The sequence below is a fragment of the Schistocerca nitens genome, chromosome 1 (assembly GCF_023898315.1).
Source record: "Schistocerca nitens isolate TAMUIC-IGC-003100 chromosome 1, iqSchNite1.1, whole genome shotgun sequence".
Taxonomy (NCBI): Eukaryota; Metazoa; Arthropoda; class Insecta; order Orthoptera; family Acrididae; genus Schistocerca; species Schistocerca nitens.
Genome location: NC_064614.1, coordinates 481,773,425 through 481,791,007, shown reverse-complemented (window position 1 = coordinate 481,791,007; position 17,583 = coordinate 481,773,425). Strand labels below are relative to the sequence as shown.

At 42.8% G+C, this 17,583-nt stretch overlaps 1 protein-coding gene across 4 annotated transcripts in view; it reads right to left on the bottom strand.

The window, feature by feature from the left end:
• The window catches only part of LOC126252329 (E3 ubiquitin-protein ligase RNF19A-like), a 419,730-nt gene that overhangs the window by 205,813 nt on the left and 196,334 nt on the right, over positions 1 to 17,583 (bottom strand). For all 4 annotated transcript variants that reach the window (XM_049953219.1, XM_049953250.1, XM_049953235.1 and 1 more), the window contains exon 2: positions 6,497 to 6,561. The gene's annotated coding sequence lies outside the window, so the exon portion shown is untranslated. The remainder of the gene's footprint in view (positions 1 to 6,496; positions 6,562 to 17,583) is intronic.

Here is a 17,583-nt window from a genome sequence, read left to right as displayed (position 1 = left end):
TTTAACTGACCATTCATATGACAATTTCATACTGATTTAGATGCAGTACCGTATCTGTTTGTACGCCCAAAATACCTATACACTAAAAACAGTGACGAAAGGAACTCTAAATGCAACTACTATGTTATGGCAGTTACCTGGCAACATCTCGCCGGTAATTTACTGAGAAATGTTCTTACGATTACAGTCTCCTTCCCTCAATGAACCGGATAGAGACTCAAAGGGTCGATGAGAAAAATACGACTACAGAGAAGTAGCAAAAATGTGACAGCAGGATAAGACGAAACGACTACTACAAAGGGAAAGGGGAGAAGACGACTAGAATGGGACGGGAAAGCTGCGCACTTTCTATTTGGGACAAGATGGTTTATGTCATCACAGCCGAGAACCATCTGTGCTGCTACAACGGTAACAGACCTCTATTAATGACCGCCTCTATTTGATTTTATGTGAAGAACAGAGCTTACACTTATATTTTTTTCCGGCATTTGTCATCTGTTAAAATTATGAGGCGCGTTTTTGGATATCAGTCACCGGAGACAAATTCACGAATAGAAAGTCTTGCTTGCTTGTATGTTTACATACTGCCATTTACTTTGAGAATATGACCCATGCATTAGTATTTCCCTACTGAACGCCTCGATCGTTTCCCTGATGCGTTTTGCTATGTGTGATGGGGCGTTATCATGAAGCAACGTGACTTTATTTATTGAGAAGTATTGGCAAGCGTTTAACCAAAATCGGAAGGAATGTCGTGAGTTATCGCATTGTGATTTGTTGTATTCCGGTTTGGCTAAAGAAGTCGCAGCCGGGTGCAATGCGTCCTTTCAGTCAACGAGGGTGAGGAAACCTCAATTGTATTTGTTGGTGACACAAATATAGGGAAGTCTACATTGATTGAAAAGGTATTAGGGCTAAACAGGAGGTGTATATGCCGTACTGTTCCGAATTTGGATTTGTAGGGTATAATCCATCTATTCATTCTCTGATTTTATTTGAGGAATTTGAGTGGTGTAGATGGAAGCCTTTTGCAGGTATTTGAAGAGAATTGTTGAAGGTAGGCACATTCATCAGAAAGAAACCCACGCTACTGAGCATAAAATTTCGATACCACAAAGGGGCTATGAAAAAAGGTATACGGCTTTTGCCACATACGGGAAATGATGCAAATGAAGGAACACTCACGTTAGTGGAAGTACCGTCGACAACTGCTACTGCATTTTTGGCCATCGAACTGACTGCAATAAGATGACCTATACGTTCTATTACTCCCCCCCCCACCCACCCACCCACCCACCCCCTGGTCAAAAAAAGACGCATCACAAACAAATGATTACAGTTTCAGAAAAACTGGATGATTTGTTCAAGAGAAAGAGCTTCAGAAATTGAGAAAGTCAGCAACACACTGGTCCACCTCTGGCACTTATGCACGCGGTTATTCGACTTGGCATTAATTAATAGACTTGTTGGAAGCACTCCCGAGGAATACTGTGCCAAATTCTGGCCCAATTGGCACGTTATATCGTTAAAATCCCGAGATGATGGGAGGGTTCTAGCCATAGTGCTCCAAACGTTGTCAGTTGAGGAGAGATCTGGCGACCTTGCTGGCCAAGGTAGGGGTTGGCAAACACGAAGGACAAGCAGTAGCAACACTTGCCGCGTGCGGGCAGGCATTATGTTGCTAAAATGTAAGCCCAGGACGGCTTGCCATGAAGGGCAACCAAAGGGGACGCAGAGCATCTTCCACGTACTGCTGTGCTGTAAAGGTCCCGCGGATGACAACCAACGGGGCCCTGCTATGAAACGAAACGACATCCCAGAGCATCACTCCTGGCTGTCGGGCCGTATGTCGGATGACGGTCAGATTGGCATTCCACTGCTGTCAGGGGCGTCTCCAGGCATATCTTCACTGGTCACTGGGGCTCAATTCGAAGTGGGACTCATCACTGAAGACAATTCTATTCCAGTCAACGAAATACCAGGCCGAAGACGTGTCTGGAGACAGAGGTGGGGTACCAACTTGACTATTGCCCGCCATACGACCCGACAAGCAGGAGCGATGGTCTCGGGTACCATTTCTTTCGTAACTGAACCGCTTTGGTTGTCACCCGCGGCAACCTTACAGCACTGCGGTACATCGGCGACATTCTACACGCCTTTCTGTTGTCCTTCATGGCAAGCCATGCTGGGTTTACATTTCAGCAACATAATGCTCGCCAGCACACGGCGAGAGTTTCCACTGCTTGTCATCGTGCTTGCCAAACCCTACCTTGGCCAGCATGGTCGTCTCATCTCTCCCCAACTAAGAAAGTTTGGAGCATTACTGACAGGAGCCTCCCACCTGCTAAGGGTTTTGACAATCTAACCCATCAATTGGGCAGAATTTGGCACCGTATGACTCAGGAGGATTTCCAACAACTCCATCAATCAATGCCACGCTAAATAACCTCTTGAGTAAGGGCCAGGGGTGGTCTAGCACGTTACTGACCAGCTCAATTTATGAAGTTCTCTCTCTTGAATAAACCACGCAGTTTTTCTGAAATTGTAATCATCTGCTTGTTTGTACATGTACATCACATCTACAGATTTCCGTCACAATCGGATATTTACTTCGTAGTGTGTCTTTTTTTTTTGTCTTGGAGTGTATCTGACAGGCGTTTGATACTTCCGATTTACACCTTCAGTTTACGTTTATTGTATAGGACAAGGTTTTTAATGTCGCCACGTGACAACCCACACGTTTCTAGAACAGTATATATGTTAATTCAACAGACTTCCCAGAACAGAAATGGAGATGGCTTCGATATTCTGAGCAAGATGTGACCGAGGGTTCTCGAGTCGAAATGCAGACCTAATAGTTTGCTTCATAGAAGAAATGATTTTGCGCTAAGGAGTGCTCTGGTGCTGCAAGTGCTGTTGGTAACATAAACAATTTTTTTGCAAGAACTGTATCGCATAACATTCACATCGTATCACCACCTCAGTCGTCTGGCAATAGACGGCACAGTAATCAGCCAAAAGCCGTCACCTAATGGCTATGTGGCCATTGCCGTAATACAAGACAGGAGGACTGTTGCCTGGAGTTGAGATGCAGGCGACTTGGGTATCATCGACCAAAGTCATGCTTCAATGTCACATTCTAGATTGCATTATGGAGCATTACTAATAGGCGCCAAGGATAATTGAAATACATCACTAGCTCAGTAACTTTTAGAGCATACGTCATGCAATTCCTTCGTCTATATTCCGACGAGACGACGCCGTTCAACATAAATGATGCTCAGAATACTACTGTGTGGACGCACACACCACGAAAGCTGCTTTCTTAACTTACCTACGTGCTGCTCACGTTAAAAACATCTATTTTTTTCAGGCGGGCATCACAACACAGCATGCCCAGGAAACGTACACGCGCGGTTTATCGCTTCTTTCCGACTTCGCAAAATGTCGAATAGTTTGTGTGGGGAGCATGGGACCATCTACCGACAGATCTAATAGCTGTCTGTAGTACAATAAATACAGAATAAGTGATGAAGATATGAATTCAGGGCAACAGTATGTCACGATGATTAGACACGGATCCTTAAAAAAAAAAAAAAAAAAAAAAAAAAAAAAAAAAAAACAAATACAACACGAAACGGTCATTGGACCGTTAAGGTAGCTCTGACGAACAAACGGGTGGAAACAGCTGAAATACGGGCGGAAGTTATAAGCAACATGTCACCATGAACCATAGAGAACAGATCACTGCAAGCTAGTTTAGATCTCGGGTTATTAAGTGTCGTTTACTGCTGAAACCATACGGCAGACAAAGAACATTTGCATAATGTACAGCCAGTCAAATAGGACATGAATAGTATTCTGTAACGCTCAGTGACGAGTCTCGCTTGCATATGAGGCGGCCGTATCGACGACAACGTGCCCATAGACGACCTTGAATCACAGCGTGGGGAGCTACTGGATAGGACACACGGACTGATATGGTAATCGGTGTAGGGAGGCCGCACGCTCGACAGCATGCAGTATGGCTCTGAGCACTATGGGACTCAACATCTTAGGTCATAAGTCCCCTAGAACTTAGAACTACTTAAACCTAACTAACCTAAGGACATCACACACACCCATGCCCGAGGCAGGATTCGAACCTGCGACCGTAGCAGCCTCGCGGTTCCAGACTACAGCGCCAGAACCGCACGGCCACCGCGGCCGGCAGCATGCAGTATGTTAAAACCTTTTGTCACAAATTTCATGATCAGGCTAGTAAACGGCTTATTCCAGTAGGATAATGCGAGATCCAACACTGCTGTTCAACCTACCAACGCCTTGACTGGCCTGCCCAGTTTCCTGATTTCTCACCTATAGAGCAAGTCTAGGATGCGATGAGAAGAAATAAACAGCATGGGTTTTCAGACATGGCAAGAAATTTCCCAAATATCTTTCGAAGATGGTTTGTTTCCGTGCCATGATTAATAATACGCATGGCATTCGTGTCCGTGGGTATCACACAAAAAACACACTAATGTTGATTATGGGCATCAGTTGCGAATGGAATGGAAAGTTTACTCATTTAATATCTGATACGTGCTTAACATCTCCTCAAAGTCTGATAAATATCGGACTGATGCTTCATGGTGTAACGCTTTCCATTTCCGTAAGTGTATCAGTATGCAGTGGTGGGTTACATGTAGAAGGCACTACGTGTGCGTCGTTATAATAAGTCTGAGTCGCAGCTGAAGGGAGCCTGGCGACAAAAGTTGGCAGGCGTCTCAGGAGCGCCGCCCTGGACTTTCTCTTCACACGCAGTAGTTCCGCACACGTGTCCGGCGCAGGCTCCGGAACTGCTTTCTACAAATCCCACCCAATACCACATCACTGCCAAACATAGCGCATGTTGTGTAAGTACCATAAAGCCAGAAGTTAGCACCGGAAGCACTGAGCTGACAAAAGTCAAGGGATAGCGGTATGCACATACACAGACGGAGGTAGTGCCGCGTACACAATGTATAAAGTGGAAATACATTGACCGAGCAGTCATTTGTACTCACGTGATCCATGTGAAAGGTTTCCGACGTGATTATAGCTGCATGGCGGGAATTTGCAGACTCTGAATGAGGAATGGTAGTTGGAGCTAGACGCATTTTGAAAACTGTTAGGGAACTCAATGTTCCGAGATCCACGGTGTCAAGACTGTGCCGCGACACCAAATTACTTCTCACTACGGACAATGCAGTGTCCGACGGCCTTCACTTAACGACCGAGGGCAGCGGCGTTTGCATACAGTTGTCAGTGGTAACAGACAAGCAACACTGCATGAAAAAGCCGCAGAAATCAGTGTGGGGCGTACGACGAATGTATCCGTTAGGACAGTGAGAAGAAATTAGGGTTAACGGGCTATGGCAGCAAATGACCGACGCGAGTGTCTTTGCTAACATCACGATATCGCCTGCAGCGAATCTCATGGGCTCGTGACCCTGGCGGTTGGACCCTAGACGACTGGAAAACCGTGGCCTGGTCATTTGAGTCCCGATTTAAGTTCGTAATAGCTGATGGCAGGGTTCGAGTGTGGCGCAGACCCCACGAAGCCATGGACCCAATTCGCAGACAAGGCACTGTGCAAGCGGGTGGTGGCTCCATATTGTTGTGGGCTGTGTTTACATGGAATGGACTCGATCCTCTGGTCCAATTGAAGCGATCATTGACTGGAAAAGGTTATGTTCAGCTACTAAGAGACCATTTGCTGCCATTTATGGACTTCACGTTTCCAAACATACTGGTTCGTGATTGGTTTGAAGAACATTCGGGACGGTTAGAGCGAATGATATGGCCACCCAGATCGCCCAACATGAATCCCATCGAACATTTAGGGGACATAATCGAGACGTCAGTTCGTGCACAAAATGCTGCACCGGCAACACTTCGCAATTATGGACGGCTATTGAGGCAGCATGGCTCAATGTTTCTGTAGGGGACTTCCAACGACTTGTTGAGTCTATGCCACTTCGGGTTGCTACTATACGTGGGCAAAATGAGGTCCGACACGATATTAGAAGGCACCGGTGCCGTTTGGTATCTCAGTGTATATTAAATCTGATAACACTTGTCTCTCACAGCGGAATGTAAAATTTACTTTCTGGGAAGTATCTCATGTTCACGTGCAAACTGCGTACGCCTAAATTCCAAACTGTCTTCAATAAGAAAAGAAATGAAAATTTCTTAAATGCTTTAACAAGCAGTACGGCTTAAGAACACAACTGCGGCGCTACACTCAAATATAAAACAAATGAAATCGCACTGTGACGTTTAAGAAAAACACTTCGTATGTACGTCACTTTAAATCTCGCAGTTACATCTTCTAATACTTCGCAACTGTATTGCCAACATTTACTTAGAAGAACTATGCAATTTGATGGTGGCGTTGCGCTTATCGTTTGATCTCGATGTCATGACTACAACCAACGCCCAGTTTATTATCAACTCTTCATGTTGCGAATCTTACCTAATAATGTGGTCTCCTTCTACGCCACAGGATCTTAGCACCAATGACTGTAAAGGCTGCGTCCCCTGAAACAAGAAAAGACTGATTAAGTCAAGACGTTTCCAGCAGCGATAAAAACTTTACGCAGACCTTAGGCGCTGTAGTCGAACTGTAAATACACAGGACAATACAAAAGAGTGCTGAAGGATCATTAGCAGTTTTACACAGCGTTTCCAAACGACTTCTATCGATATTCGATAGCTGTCAGTGTATCACTATTACCGCTAATTCCATCACGTTGCATCGAAAGCTCTATAACAACCAAAACACAGCAGTTCCACTGAATCGAGTACTTCATTTTGCGGCTTTAACGACAAATTTGACTGTTATTGGAAGCAATACGAGCGGTAACCTGGGGAGCTACAGCTTAATAAACACTGAAAGAAACGGTAATTTCATGCATAACGATCAGCGTATCCTTTTTCTGGGTTTATAAACGAACGAAGTGATCTACACTTATTGCGTAGAAAGTAGTATCTCTAATTACAGCTGCTTTTTTCTCCAACTGGAAACTATCCGTCTGCACAATTCCCTAACTTTAGGTTCAAATGGCTCTGAGCACTATGGGACTCAACTGCTGAGGTCATTAGTCCCCTAGAACTTAGAACTAGTTAAACCTAACTAACCTAAGGACATCACAAACGTCCATGCCCGAGGCAGGATTCGAACCTGCGACCGTAGCGGTCTTGCGGTTCCAGACTGCAGCGCCTTTAACCGCACGGTCACTTCGGCCGGCCCTAACTTTAGGAACGACATTTATGCTTGAAAGGAGCTAATGTGATAATCAAAATGATAAAATCCACATAATCATTCAATTTTTGAAACCTAACAGTAACGTTTAATAGTTTAATACCTAGAATACGCTTGAAAACAACTGGGAAAAGGCGTAAGTACAGGGTGATATAATTAAACATTGAAAACGCTGTATAAATGACACCACTGGTAAGAATGACGTCAAATTGCAACGGAATATTACCGAAGAAGGGGGGAAACGTATGGCAGAAAGAAAAGAAAGAAAAAAAAAAAAAACAGAGTGAAAATTGATCAATAGATGATGCTGTGTGTCAGAGAATACGTAAACACCAGTCAAGCGCACGACCCACTGAAGTTGGTATAAACACTCCGGGTACACGGATTTTCCTCCTTTCGCGTCTGCGACGTTCGCCATGACTGTCTCAATGCAGGATCGCGCTCGGTTTGTAAAGCCATATCACAAGAATGATAACTGTGCACACGTTCACTCTGCAGAAGTTCCGGACACTGAAAGGTTTGAAAAAACTCGTTGGTCCGATGATTGCCGTGGGTCTAGAGAAAATGATTCGGAAATTCGAAAAGACGGGTTCTTTTGGTGTGCAACCTGGTAGAGGGAGGAAACGAATTGATTCGACTTCTGTGGAAGGAGTGGCCACAGCAATGCAGGAGACGAGTGGTGGTGTGCAAACGTGTAGTGTACGGAGAATTGCCCGAACATTGGACATACCCGTGAGCACGCTGCATAAAATCCTACGAAACATCCTTCTTTGCTATCCGTTCAAAATAACCCATGTGCACGAGTTGCTTCCTTTTGACCTGCCAGCAAGAGAGACCTTTGCTTTAGAATTTCTTGCTCGCATGGAAGTGGACAATGATTGGCCGTGGAAGATTTTGTGGACAGACGAAGCCCACTTCCATCTGACAGGATATGACAATAAATAGAAAATGGGCAACGGAAAATCCACACGCAAATCAACCACTACCACTTCATCACGAAAAGGTCACTGTGTGGTGCGGGTTAACGGCATCATTTATCATACAGCCATATTTTTTCGAAGAGACAGCTGCTTCCGTTCTGTTACCTGTAACCTCACTGGTAAGTGCTATGAGTGTCTTTTGCGCAACCACCTCATTCCAGCTCTCCAACAGCGTGGATGTGTGGATGGGATCATTTTTATGCAAGATGGCGCACCTCCCCACATTGCAAATCCAGTTAAGCAGCTGCTGAAGCGCCATTTCGGAAATGCTAGAATCATCAGCCGCCATTTCACTACAGCCTGGCCGTCCCGATCACCTGATCTGAATCCGTGTGACTTCTAGCTGTGGGGCTCTCTGTAAAACGTTGTGTTCAGTGTTCCGACTGCAAACTTAGCTGCATTGAAGGCACGATTTGCGCAACACATTCTGAACGTGACCCCGGAATCACTTCTATTAGCCGTGGAAAATGCTGTTTCTCGATTTCAAGTTGTTACAGAAAACGGTGGACAGCAAAATGAACATGTTTTGCACCAGTCACACGGAAATTAATGATCCGATTTGATTTTGATTGACTCTTTTTATGCGGTTTTTGGCCTCAGGACAATAAAAAACCGATCTTTCCCATCCGATGTGATATGACCTTGCCGTATGCCCATACATACTGAGTAGTAAAGTTTGTTTAACGATCATTCGGGTACTATACCTATTTCCATGTAGCAGAGAATCACACAGAAATATCCAACTTTGGACGAATCTGATCATGGACTTCCGTATCCGTATCTGACTGGGAATGGTTTCGCGTGTAAGTACAATTTATAACTGAAGTATCCTATCATACTATCTAGCAAATGGCATGACCTGAAATCCCACCGGGCACAAACCACTGTTGGTGCATTTAGAGGTACAGCGTCCCGAACTGATATCATGTACACCAGATGTAACTGGGCACCATTCCTGAAAAACGACGTGTTAAAGCGTCTGACTCTACAAGACAGTAAAACTAGTACCAGTCCAGGACCTAATCTTAGAACAGTTGCTGAGTCTACCTTGCACAGCATATGATGATTCAAGTCTGCCACAGATAGCGTCTTGGCCATATGCTGACTCGTCGGAAACAGCTCGACGTATCTAATTTTTTTTTCTTACAATTATTTCTCAGCACAGCCTGCCCTGTGGCACCATTAAAAGCTTAACACCTGAGGTCATCAGTCCCCTAAACTTTTTTTTGTCATCAGTCTACTGACTGGTTTGATGCGGCCCGCCACGAATTCCTTTCCTGTGCTAACCTCTTCATCTCAAGTAGCACTTGCAAAATACGTCCTCAATTATTTGCTTGACGTATTCCAATCTCTGTGTTCCTCTACAGTTTTTGCCCTCTACAGCTACCTCTAGTACCATGGAAGTCATTCCCTCATGTCCTAGCAGATGTCCTGTCATCCTGTCCCTTCTCCTTATCAGTGTTTTCCACATATTCCTTTCCTCTCCGATTCTGCGTAGAACCTCCTCATTCCTTACCTTATCAGTCAACCTAATTTTCAACATTCGTCTATAACACCACATCTCAAATGCTTCGATTCTCTTCTCTTCCGGTTTTTCCACAGTCCATGTTTCACTACCATACAATGCTGTACTCCAGACGTACATCCTCAGAAATTTCTTCCTCAAATTAAGGCCGGTATTTGATATTAGTAGACATCTCTTGGCCAGAAATGCCTTTTTTGCCATAGCGAGTCTGCTTTTGATGTCCTCCTTGCTCCGTCCGTCATTGGTTATTTTACTGCCTAGGTAGCAGAATTCCTTAACTTCATTGACTTCGTGACCATCATTTCTCGCTGTTTTCATTTCTACTACTTCTCATTACCTTCGTCTTTCTCCGATTTACTTTCAAACCATACTGTGTACTCATTAGACTGTTCATTCCGTTCAGCAGATCATTTAATTCTTCTTCACTTTCGGCCGGCCGCGGTGGTCTAGCGGTTCTAGGCGCTCAGTCTGGAACCGCGCGACTGCTACGGTCGCAGGTTCGAATCCTGCCTCGGGCATGGATGTGTGTGATGTCCTTAGGTTAGTTAGGTTTAATTAGTTCTAGGGGAGTGCTCAGAGCCATTTGAACCATTTTTCTTCACTTTCACTCAGGATAGCAATGTCATCAGCGAATCGTATCACTGATATCATTTCACCTTGTATTTTAATTCCACTCCTGAACCTTTCTTTTATTTCCATCATTGCTTCCTCTATGTACAGATTGAAGAGTAGGCGCGAAAGGCTGCATCCTTGTCTTACACCTTCTTAATACGTCGACAAATCCTATGAAAGTGTCTTGACTTTTCTTTAGCCTTGCTTCCATTATTAGCCGTAACGTCAGAATTGCCTCTCTCGTCCCTTTACTTTTCCTAAAGCCAAACTGATCGTCACCTAGCGCATTCTCAATTTTCTTTTCCATTCTTCTGTATATTATTCTTGTAAGCAGCTTCGATGCATGAGCTGTTAAGCTGATTGTGCGATAATTCTCGCACTTGTCAGCTCTTGCCGTCTTCGGAATTGTGTGGATGATGCTTTTCCGAAAGTCAGATGGTATGTCGCCAGACTCATATATTCTACACACCAACGTGAATAGTCGCTTTGTTGCCACTTCCCCCAATGATTTTAGAAATTCTGATGGAATGTTATCTATCCCTTCTGCCTTATTTGACCGTAAGTCCTCCAAAGCTCTTTTAAATTCCGATTCTAATACTGGGTCCCCTATCTCTTCTAAATCGACTCCTGTTTCTTCTTCTATCACATCAGACAAATCTTCACCCCCATAGAGGCTTTCAATGTATTCTTTCCACCTATCTGCTCTCTCCTCTGCATTTAACAGTGGAATTCCCGTTGCACTCTTAATGTTACCACCGTTGCTTTTAATGTCACCAAAGGTTGTTTTGACTTTCCTGTATGCTGAGTCTGTCCTTCCGACAATCATATCTTTTTCGATGTCTTCACATTTTTCCTGCAGCCATTTCTTCTTAGCTTCCCTGCACTTCCTATTTATTTCATTCCTCAGCGACTTGTACTTCTGTATTCCTGATTTTCCCGGAACATGTTTGTACTTCCTCCTTTCATCAATCAACTGAAGTATTTCTTCTGTTACCCAAGGTTTCTTCGCAGTTACATTCTTTGTACCTATGTTTTCCTTCCCAACTTCTGTGATGGCCCTTTTTAGAGATGTCCATTCCTCTTCAACTGTACTGCCTACTGTGCTATTCCTTATTGCTGTATCTATAGCGTTAGAGAACTTCAAACGTATCTCTCATTCCTTAGTACTTCCGTATCCCACTTCTTTGCGTATTGATTCTTCCTGACTAATGTCTTGAGCTTCAGCCTACTCTTCATCACTACTATATTGTGATCTGAGTCTATATCTGCTCCTGGGTACGCCTTACAGTCCAGTATTTGATTTCGGAATCTCTCTCTGACCATGATATAATCTAACTGAAATCTTCCCGTATCTCTTGGCCTTTTGCAAGTATACCACCTCCTCTTGTGATTCTTGAACAGGGTATTCGCTATTACTAGCTGAAACTTGTTACAGAACTCAATTAGTCTTTCTCCTCTTTCATTCCTTGTCCCAAGCCCATATTCTCCTGTAACCTTTTCTTCTACTCCTTCCCCTACAACTGCATTCCAGTCGCCATGACTATTAGATTTTCGTCCCCCTTTACATACTGCATTACCCTTTCAATTTCCCCATACACTTTCTCTATCTGCTCATCTTCAGCTTGCGACGTCGTCATGTATACCTGAACTGTCGTTGCCAGTGTTGGTCTGCTGTCGATTCTGATTAGAACAACCCGGTCACTGAACTGTTCACAGTAACACACCCTCTGCCCTACCTTCCTATTCATAACGAATCCTACACCTGTTATACCATTTTCTGCTGCTGTTGATATTACCCGATACTCATCTGACTAGAAATCCTTGTCTTCCTTCCATTTCACTTCACTTCACTGACCCCTACTATATCTAGACTGAGCCTTTGCATTTCCCTTTTCAGATTTTCTTGTTTCCCTACCACGTTCAAGCTTCTGACATTCCACGCCCCTAAACTTAGAACTACTTAAAACTAAGTAACCTAACGACCTCTTACACATCCATGCCCAAGGCAGCATTCGAACCTGCGACCGTAACAGCAGCGCGGTTCCGGACTGAAGCGCCTAGAACCGTTCGGTCACAGCGGCCGGCTGCAAATTCAAATTATGTATCAAGTACATATCAGCCTACAAATACAAATAAAATACCAAGCATAACCCAGCCTGAAAATGGAAATAATGCACTAAGTCCAGCCCAGCCTGTAAACTTTTTTATCGGACGCGATGGAATTCAGTGGAGCAAAACACCACCACCTCCTAGCAGAACACTTACTCATAATATAATGAAAGCTACTTCAGGTCCTGTTTGGGGAATAAATACACAAACACCAAACGATGCTTGGCGTTACTTCACCACAATTAAAATTGTGGGCGAAACAATTCATTGTACGAATGTGGAAGGATAACGCTAAGCCAGCCGGGGTGACCGAGCGGTTCTAGGCGCTGCAGTCTGGAACCGCGCGACCGCTGCGGTAGCAGGTTCGAATCCTGCCTCGGGCATTGATGTGTGTGATGTCCATAGGTTAGTTAGGTTTAAGTAGTTCTAAGTTCTAGGGGACTGATGACCACAGCAGTTAAGTCCCATAGTGCTCAGAGCCATTTGATTTGAAGGATGACGCTAAGCAGCTATAAAAGGTCAAAAATGGCGTAATGTCACAAACGACGAAATCAATGACTCAATTGTTTTGGAATTCTCCTATTAGCTGGCAGTACAGAAGCTGGGACGTTCCTATTCTGGAATTACTTCACGACTCTAATGGTAACCCTGTTTATATGGCAACCTTTTCTATAAACAGGCTTTAAGAAATAAGGAGAGCTCTAAGGACCGACAAAGCACGCACCCGACAAGCTGGGCAGCCAGGATGATAAACCGGCAGCTTTCAGCAATGTGTGGGAACTATTCATAAACAACTACAGACAAAGATTTCATCCAGGAGAGATATTCACAATAGATGAGCAACTAGCGTCTTTCAGAAGGTGTAGCATATTCCTACAATTGATTCTAAGCATGCCAGCAAATATGGAGTAAAGATATCCTTGTTCTGCAACTCTTAGACATCATACGCAATAGTTGGGCTAGTGTACTCACGAAAAAATCCGGATCACCCTCGTCAAGCTAATGTTGCAGGTAATGTGGCGAAGAGCCTGGCAAAGACGTTTGGAGGATGCTCAGCCAATATCACGATGGACACCTACTTTACCTGTTTCCCCGTTTCAGCAGTCGGTTGTGTTCGCTATAGCAAACCACAAATTCCACCTATAATGAAACCGTGTAAGGCACGAGATTTTCTGTCATTTGGATTCAGAGAAGATTTGACTATTGTGAGTTATGTACCAAAGAAGACTAAGAGTGCGGTGCTACTAAGTTCCATGCATCACAACACCACAGTTGAGATTCACAGGAAGAAGAAATCAAAAATGATTTTACTTTATAACAAAACAAAATCATTTGTGAATTCTCTTGACCCAAAGGTAAGTACTCACACTTGCAAAAGACAGACAGGGGGGTAGCCATTTGTTTCCTGGACTATTGTAATAGACGTTGCACTTATAAATGCTTTTCTGTTTATTCACAAATCAACATCCAGAATATCAAAACGGAAAACCATATATAAAAGGAACATTTTCTTGAGACTTCCCTAGAATTTATTCATATGGATATCATTCACCAAAGAAAAATGCATAAAAGAATATTCTTTTTGTGCATGTGAATTGGAAAAGAAAATTGCTCACTGTTGTTCAAAATGTTCTGACAATGAATGCAATAAACACAGTGTGCCTGTTTGTGAAGAATGTTTGCAGTTATGTGTAGATCTTAGTGGGAGGCAGTCTAATCTTTATTTGGATAACATGCTGCGTAGTTTATTTTTGTTGTGCCTGCGTAATCTGCAGCTTAGCCATTTTCTTTCTTTCTGTTTTGTATTTGGATGCTTTATGCGTACTGATTTACTTTGTACATCACCAATATGCAATTCCTAGTATATATATATATATATATATATATATATATATATATATATATATATATATATATGCCAAAATAATAAAATTAGGGAAGATTTAATTGAAACTTATCCATTGGAATTAATGTCCATACCTTTTCCCGATTTAAACTAACTACGGATATGTTTTATAAGACTGTATTCATTGTTTATAAAAGAAAGTTTTTGTAAAAGTTGTAACACGGCTGAAAAGTAACTATATTTACAGGAATTGCAATAGGGCCTTCTGAGGCCCCCCTCATGCATTAATGTCAGTCCAAACACTCATACATCCAAGAGTTAAAAATGACGTTGTGTTGGCTACAGACTTGTTTGAACAGATCCATCATCGAGTTCTCTAAGAAATGTTGTTGAGTAATTGTCATCACGGCATTTTGAGCACATTCACGGGCCAGCAAGTAAAACAGGAACCTCTCAGAATGACTTAAACGTACTGATCTCCAGAGGAGTCGTCTCATTCTTTATCAAAATTCGTTAATCGGTACGATAAAAGTAAAGTACATGTTGCAAATGGTGATGAGGTGACTGAACGCGGAACATTAGTTCGTATTTACTCAATATCTGCAGAGGCTCCTTAAAGCACCCATCTAATTTCGTATTTCACATTGTCACTTCTGAGACATATATTTGCTGTACACATGTGAAAGAAACAAACAATTGTTCGAAAATAAGGAACAACCGCCTTGTGAACGACAACAGATAGTATATACAAATATTTTCAAGATAAATACAGATTTCGCAAGTTCCAAGGCTCAAATCTTCAAATGACGTAAGTAATAACCTAGAAGGTAAGTTGTTCTGGAAGTAATATCGGTTAAAATGTTTATAGCTTTATTCTCCCTTCTCAGTAAGTCGGCAGGGTAACCTGATTTACAGAACATGCAGAATACGTGACAGCTTATACATCTGCACCGGAATTTCCAACTGGAAACCCAGCGTGAGCCGCTAGAGCCGTCCCGCCTGTGCCTGTGAGCAGCACTCTGGCAGTGGTGTCACTATATAGAGGCATTCACAGGCCTCCTTTCACGCAGGCCTCGGTCCTGGTCGGTGTAGTCTACCGTGAGCTGCACTGCAATCAGGTCAGACGGTGAATGCTCAACGGTACGAAGTACAATTACTCATTTTGAATCGCGCACTTAAAAGACAAAGCCCGCAATATGCTCGTAGGCCTGACAAAGTCATTCCGTTACATGACAATGCTAGGCTGGCCAGACGTCCCGGTTTTCATATAAATGTCCTGGTATTCCGAGAAAATGATTCCGGACACCTAACTATCCCGTATTTGCAATTGAGAAACAAATGCGATCAAAAGCATTTTTCAATTAAATATTTGTGCAAAACAAAAGTTTCCTAGACGTACAACATTATTGAAATCTGTTTCTTCCCCTTATTTGCTTTACCTCGTCTTATGTCTAAAGAAAAAGTAAAAGATATGAGAAAAGAAAGCAGGTATTATCTACCCTCGCCTCTAAATTGCCGACCTTCCACATTATGGCCCTGGAGACAGGTTCAAAATGGTTCAAAAGGCTCTAAGCACTATGGGACTTAACATCTGACGTCACCAGTCCCGAAGACTTACCTAACTAACCTAAGGGGCATCACACACATCCACGCTCGAACCTGCGACCGTAGCAGTCGCGTGGTTCCGGACTGAAGCGCCTAGAACCACTCGATCACAGCGGCCGGCTCGAGACAGGTAAAATCAGAACCATAGGAGGTATGAAGCAGCATTAATGCACTTAAACTATTTCTGCTAATGGGACTGCACCCACATGGAAGTTAATTTTGTGAAGAATGTGAGCGATGCAGCGCCTGTTATTAGTGCTTACTGAATACTGTTTTTTGTATATACACACTTGCCCTAACAGTCTGAAATCTTAAATTTTGGTACTAAATGTATAATGTATATCTGATTACTGATTAGTTATATTAAATAGATTTTAGGATTAACAAATAGTACGTAAGTACTTAGTGAGTAAACACTGCAGAAAATATATCCAGGCTATTACAAATAAAAGTATATTTAAGTCTTTTTTATTTGTGAAGAAAAGAATTTTAATTATGTACAATATACCTATATATTCCTTTCAGTTCACACAATGAAGATATATTCTTGCTATGGGTTTCAGCTGCTGCATCGTCATACGTCTATTGTAGATTTCAAAATCACGAAAGCCGACAAGAAAGCTAACCATAAGTGTTAACAATGAAGTTAGGTATAAAGTACAAATAGAAGTGTCCCCGTTTTTTCTATCTGAAGTCTGGTCAGCCTAGAAAATGTCAAACCACATGTTAGTAACAGAGTGAAGAAAAACTTGCAGGGACTTCGATGAGATGTCTCACATCGCCCGCCCTTTTCTATTCACCAGGCATCGCCCCTTCTGATTGGCATTTGTTACAGTTCATACAGCAAGGCCTTTCTGAACGACACGTCTCAACTTTTAAGTATCTCGAAAACTGTCTCCATGAGTGAATCAGTTCAAAAGAACTGATTTTCTTTATAATCATCATCATCATCATCATCATCATCATCATCATCTTGGAATTCACCTGTTGCTCGAAAAGTGGGAAACTGTTGTTGCTATTGAAGAACACTACTTTCACTAAACTATCATGCACATTGCTGTTAAATTAAAAATGTGTTTTCTGTCCAACGAACAGCGATAATTAACTCAAGTACACAAAACTGGTACAAATGTGGTAACGTGGCGCAGACGTGATGCACAGCTAGCTAATAGTTGTTACAGTTTTGGTCTTTTTCGTTATTAGCATTCATGATTAGTAGCAAATAAATGAAAGTAAGTCTGCACATAAACATTTTTTATTTCCCATTTTAGTCACATAAACTATTTGTCATTTTACACGTCTCACAGTGCGGGCCAGACTCTGCGACTAGGGTTGCTACGTCTAGCTGGGACCTCGTCGGACACACTCAGATGGGGGTGTAGAATTGAAGTGAAAAATTTATTTAATATCATTACTTTTTATTTACAACACAATTACATGGAACTTGTTGCGGCAGAAGCAGCTGGTACATCATATTTCTCGGAAGATTTCGCCTTTTACGTATTTATAAAACTTCATGCAAGTCAGCTTGTAGTTTAACTGGCACTGTAAGATTGATTCCCCAGTCCCCGACAGCAGTCGATTTCTTTCATCAGTTCACTGGGCCGACATCAGAGAAAAC